Source organism: Coturnix japonica, chromosome 15 (genome assembly GCF_054131305.1).
Source record: "Coturnix japonica strain WE chromosome 15, WE-NBRP24, whole genome shotgun sequence".
Taxonomy (NCBI): Eukaryota; Metazoa; Chordata; class Aves; order Galliformes; family Phasianidae; genus Coturnix; species Coturnix japonica.
The window spans coordinates 10,956,315-10,962,314 of record NC_140677.1 but is presented as its reverse complement, the minus strand read 5'-3'; positions in this window follow the sequence as shown (position 1 = coordinate 10,962,314).

Here is a 6,000-nt window from a genome sequence, read left to right as displayed (position 1 = left end):
CTCCACGTGGTGGTTTCTTTCCTTTAGGACGGATGGGGCTGTGTGGGGTGGCAGTGTTGGGGCTCTTTTCTTTCCTCTCACATTTATGTGAGTTCCAGGTTTTGCCGTGAGGAACACTTGGTAATATTGAGAGATCGTGACGGGCAGGAAGGTTCCATGCTCACCTCCTCTAAGGTAAAAGATGAAATTGCTGGGTATTTTTTCCTTTTTAAGAGGAGGTAGCCCTAAACAGTCAAGAAGCACAATAAAAACTTGGGGGCCTGGAAACCTGAGCTGAGTCTTAGCACTTAAAAGCTAAAATATGGTAAAAGTATGCAATGGGCACCTCCTGGCTGCAGCTGGACATCACTGCAGGAGCAGGAGCAGCTGCTGCCTGGTGGTAGAACACTCCAGCCCTTTGCACAGGGCTGGCAGCAGCTGAGAGCACTGATGAGCACAGGGAGCACCTGGAATTGGGCACTGACACCTCGCCCCTCATTCCCTGCTGGGAGCTGGCAAAGTCCCACACTGCTGAGTGCCGAGGGCTGCCCCTGGGGAACCAGAACCCTCACTCTGAGGTAAGGCTGTGGCCCTGGGAAGTGCACAGTGGGGCTCCCATCTGGGATCTGGTTCAGCTATGGGCTAAATGGGGCGCTGTGGGGCTGAACAGTGCAGGGTGCCACGTGGGAGCTGCCCCACAGTCCTTCCCCCACTGTCTGAACCTTCCCCTGACTCATGGCATTTCACAACCCTCCTGGCAGCAGAATGTGTTTATCCTGGGGAAGCCAGGATGGGAGCACTCTGGGACATAAGATCCTATGACATGTTCCTGCTGCCTGTGTGGGACAGGGTGCCCAGAGAGAATCACGGTGCCCCTCCAGCCCTGTGTGCACAGCTGCAACCAGCGCAGGGAAGGCAAGGAAGATGCATGGGGTCACAGTTTCATTAGGCTTCATTGTTTTGGGGTTTCCTTTTTTGCACAGCAGGCAGCTGTGAGAATGCACTTCTGAGGTGGGGGCTCTGCATTGAGCTGCTTCCTAGAAGTGCTCAGTTTGCCCTGCAGAGTAGAACCTACATGCAGCCTTGATGTGCTGCTCTATCGATTTCTTTCTTTTTTGATGTGATTCAGAGAACAGCTGTGTGGGCACGTTGGGTGAGCTGCCACATTGCCTGTAACACTGCTGGGCTTTGTGCTTCAAACCCAAACACCCTGCGCTGCTCCCACCAGGACAGCGTTTGCTTCTCATCAGTACTCTTCCTCTAATGCAGAATTAAAACTAAAGATCAATAAGGCCAACACGTGTTTTTGCCAGCTTATTCTATGTCAGACTCAGGAAGTGACAAAAATATCACAGCAGTGAGGACTCAGGGAGCCCGGTCTCTGCTGGGTGCACTCAGTGGGTGATGCATGGGGCTGGAACAAGCTGTCTGCTGCTGTGCAGCTGCTTGCCCACACCTGAGAGCAGGATTCTGCCTTCACTATTCCAGAGCTGCCCACTCCCTTCTTTTCTTCCTGGAAAAATAAGCTCCCTCCTGCAGCTCTGCACGGAGCTCTGATGGAGCTGGGACACATGGAGCATCCCCTGCAAGTCTCTTCCATCCTACCAAGGAGGGTTTGCGTCCACCTCCCGGTCCTCATTAAGCTGGAGGTTCCCCCAGCTTTGCAGCGGTGATGCCATTATTTGCGTGATAAACTGGACAAACGCAGCTCCTGCTGCTGCTCTCCCCTTGCACAACCGCAGAAGGACACGGGGATGGCACAGCGCAGCCCGTGGCTCCGTGCCGCGGCCACTCCGGCACTAGTGACGAAGTGGCACCAGGTGGCAGCAAGCGACCGCCGCGGGGAGCGATGTGCCCGAGGTCCTCCCCGAGCCCCCCGCAGCATCGGGCCGTACCCCCGCACCGCCACCCAGGAGCTGGCAGCTCTCGGGTCAAACTCTCTCCCTCCCGACATGTGTCGACGTGGAGGTATAAAAACAACTCGGCTCGAATCATTCAATCATTAACTCGCTCCGCTGCGACCAAAAGCCCCTCGGTGCTCTTGGGGCGTCTGTGCCGATGGGCAGAAGGTGAAGGCAGGGTGCGGGGATGGCACGCAGCACCGGGCAGCGCTGCACGCACAGCCCGAGCGGGGCACCGGGAGCTGCAGCAGTGCGATCCGCAGCCTCTTCCTGTTGTGCAACGTGTGCCAGCGGCCCACTGGATGTTTAGGAGATTTGTCAGGGCTGTTGTGCTTCCAGATAATGTTTATTTGCTTGCTTCAGGTCTGGCTTTCACAAGCAATGGATTTAAATAGCACAGGCTGAGGCAGGGCACGAAACTTCTGCCCCGAGCCCCTGCGGCCCCCTCCACCCGCCCTGTGCCCCGCACACAGCCCTGCGCTCCTGCTGGCCCCGGGCTGGGCTTGGCACTGAGGCTATTTCCATTTTCACTGCTCAGCTTTCACACCATCCTGCCTTTGTGTAATAGTTCAGTATGGGATAGGAGGCTGTTTGGCCAGCCCTGCCCACGTGGGGGGCCCGTGGCTTTGTTCAGACCCGCGGACCCTGTGTGGCACCACTCTGTGCTCACACATCTTCCCCTTCGCTGCCTCCCCCCACCCCGTTTTTGGCTTGATCCTCTCCTGGATCATACCGTGTTACAGCTCAGGCTGGGAGCAGGATGTGCCAGCAGAGCTGGGGTCCATGGTGCAGCAGTGATCACAGATCGTGATCGTGATGGTATCAGTGCCAAGGTGCTCTAGCCATGTGTTATGCTCTGCTTTTGTTGCCATTGAGGTTTTGCAGCTTTGTGATACAGCGCACCACAAACCCCAGCACCCAGGGCAGAAACCTTTGTGCGGCTTCTTTTTCCCTGAAGTAAGGAACACAGAGTCTTCTTGATAAGCACTGCTGTAAATCGAAAGTTGAACGGCCATCAGGAGCTCTGCAGGGAGGTGTCCTGGTGTCCCAGCCAGTGCGGACAGAATGTGACACCAGTGGGGATGGGATGTGTCATGGCCGTGTGGTCAGAGCACTCTGCATGTCAGCCAGGACTGCTGTTCTTCATGGGCACCCCTTGTAGGCACCAGGAGCAACGGGATTTTAAAGCTGCTCTTTAAATGAGGGTTTATCCGAGATTTACTCACACCAGGTCACAGTGTGTCCCCCATTGCTGCCAGCTCTGTGTCTCTGGGCTCCACACCGCTCCCATCCTTCCTCAAAACAATGTGCTTGCATAACGTGCCTGAAGGTTAATTACTGTTGGAGTGTCCTTCCTGATGGTTCCTGTGCTCCAGGAGTGGATCATGGAATCCTTGGCAGGCAAGCCATGCCAATGCAGCCTTCAGTTGAGACCAAATCTTAGCCACAAAGGCCAGCTGGGTTCTCCCAAAGCAATGCAGCTGTCATAGGCTGGACTGGGTGGCACTGGTTTTTTTTGGCAATATTGCCCAGCAGTTCCTTCTGGGGAGATTTATCTCTTATTCTTACCTCTTCACCTGGGCCTGGCCATGTGGGCTAATGTTTCCCAAGGTTGCAGAGGTCCAACAAAGGGAAAGCAGCAGAACCTGTTGGCATCATGCCCCCCCTTCAAGAGCATGGACCCAAAGGAAGGGACCAGGCTCATCCTGCAGCACGGTGCCAGCTCAGGCAGTGTGTGCTGGATCACCTGTCCCAGCACCCAGCCGTGCTCTGCAGGTGGGACACAGCGTTCCTGAGCCAGCAAAGCCTGCTCCTAAAAATAACTTTCTTATCTTTCACTCCATCCAAATCAACATCAGTTCAGGCTATAAATAGCTTTGTGTGCTGAGCGGGTTTACTGCCAGGGGCTGCAGGAGGGGGGATGTAGGGGCTCTTCTGGGTGTCCCCCAGTGGTCAGCCACCCCAAACCTCAATGAGCTGGGGGCTCTCTGGGGTGGGAAGAATGCCCCCCCCCCCCCCCCCCCCCCCCCCCCAGTTTCATCCCCTTGTAAAACAGCTAACAAAAAATCTGGGTAAATAATACCCTTGCTGAGTCAGAGCCTTGTGCAGGTCATCACCTGAACCCCCCACACTGTCTGGGCTGCAGAACCCTGAGTGGATCTGACATGACCCGGTGTCATTCTGCCCATGGTCTGGCCTCATGCTGCCATGCCATGTCATGCCACATGCTTAGTGACTGTCCCCTGGTTCACTGCTTTCCTGGTTCCCAGCCCTGGCTATGGGGGTGAGCATGAATGGCCAGCAGGCTCAGGAAATGTGAATGTGATCCAATGCTGGTTCCCCACAGGTTAAATGGGAATTACTGTACCCACTAATCCCTTGGCTCAGCTGCCGGGAACAGCCCAAATCCTGGATTTTACAACCCTGTGTACATACAGGAAACAGGCTGCGTGCCCCCACTGTGCCCACACCTCCTGCCCCAGTGCTGAGTGAGCCATGTCTCATGCCCACAGCTATGCATGGCTGCACAGTGGCAGCAGCTCCCACTGATCCAGGCTGCTTCTTATGGGAATGCCCCAGCATAGGCCTGTTTGAGGGCTCGGGGACATGTGTGTCCCTTAGCAGAGGTGCCAGCAGGGCTGGCAGCCCAGGGTGTCCCAGTGTCCCGCGCTGGGCCCTGGCCAGAGCCCTTGGGTTCACTCCTCTGGGCACTAAAATTAGTGACAACATCAAAGCAGGAGGGAAAAAAAATAAAGGAGAGGGAGAGTCTTTGTTTACTTTAATCAAAAATAATTTGCGGCAACACATCTTCTTCCAAAGCAAACAGAGCTGAGCCTGCCTGCGCTAATTTGGGAAGCTGGAAGGGAGTGAAATGAAAGCGCAGACCTGGGACAAGGAAATGAGCAGTCTGCAGGGCGAAAATAGAGCAGCAGAGCCGGGCAGCCCGGCTTTCTCACCTGGGGGGACTGTGGGCCGATAGCATCTTCAATAATATGATGTGATTCTTCCCCCTGCGGGGATGTCTTTAATTGGAAAATTAGGCTGAGGAGAGATATTCCACCACACCAAGTGGTTGCAGCAGCCCTGACTCAGGGTGATGCGGCATTCCTCACCCAATCATGGGGCAAAACTAATGCCTGTGGCCCTGAAGCACTGCAGGGGCTGGGCTGCTGACTGCAGGCTCCTGGATTATTTTTTTACCTCTGTTTTATTTGACATTTTTCTGGCGTTAGCTGGGCCGGGTAAGGACTTTGGGCCACCTCTCTGATGTTAATTTCCACTGGCGTGTTATAATCTATTAATTAGGTAATAGGCACCGTGGGTGAAGTTTGGGTTTCAGCAAGATGTCAAGCGTAGGTCAGGCTCACAGCTCATCCCCAGCCTGGCTGCTCTCCACTGCTGGAGCTTGGGGGTGGGGGCAGGTGAATTGCTGGAGGGCTGATGGCCAGGGGGAGGTCCCCATCAAGAGGGTTCTGGGGACCCTGGGCACCCAACTACTGCATTAATTCTTTGATGTCCTTATAATTTATTTCTGCAGCCAAGTTGTTTTCGTGATAAAATGGAAATGTTTCCCATGGGCAACTTTGAAATGAAGAGCTGGGTGAGGAAGCTAAATTTAACCCCCTGGAGCCACTGGTGTTGGAGCTGCTGGGTCTGTGCTAACCTGGGGGATGTGGTGCACAGCCCTGGGGGATCCCCACTGCCTCTGAGGCCTCTCTCTGCAGGAGCATGGGGGCTGGTTGCAGGGCTGAGCTCAGAGCTGAGCTTGGCTGTGCCTCACTCAGGGTAGAGGCGTCCCCTTCTCCCCCATCCGCTGTAAGTGACACTGCTGGGAACATGCAGGCCACCCTTCCATATGAAACAACGGTCTCATTAGCAGGAAAGTTCAGCCCTGCCTGCCCTATTGACTCATCGCCTTCCCTTTCATCTTCTCTCAGAAGTAGCTCATTATATGCTCTATAAATAGGTTTTTCTACCGATTACCGTTACCCAGCTATCACCATTCCCCTCCCAGGCATGACGCCAGCAGCTGGCCCCCTGGTAGGGATTCCAATGGCAGTAAGTGAGTGGGTTCATCCTGGGACCACCTCCTCTTTGCCTTATTTTGTGTGACTTTCTT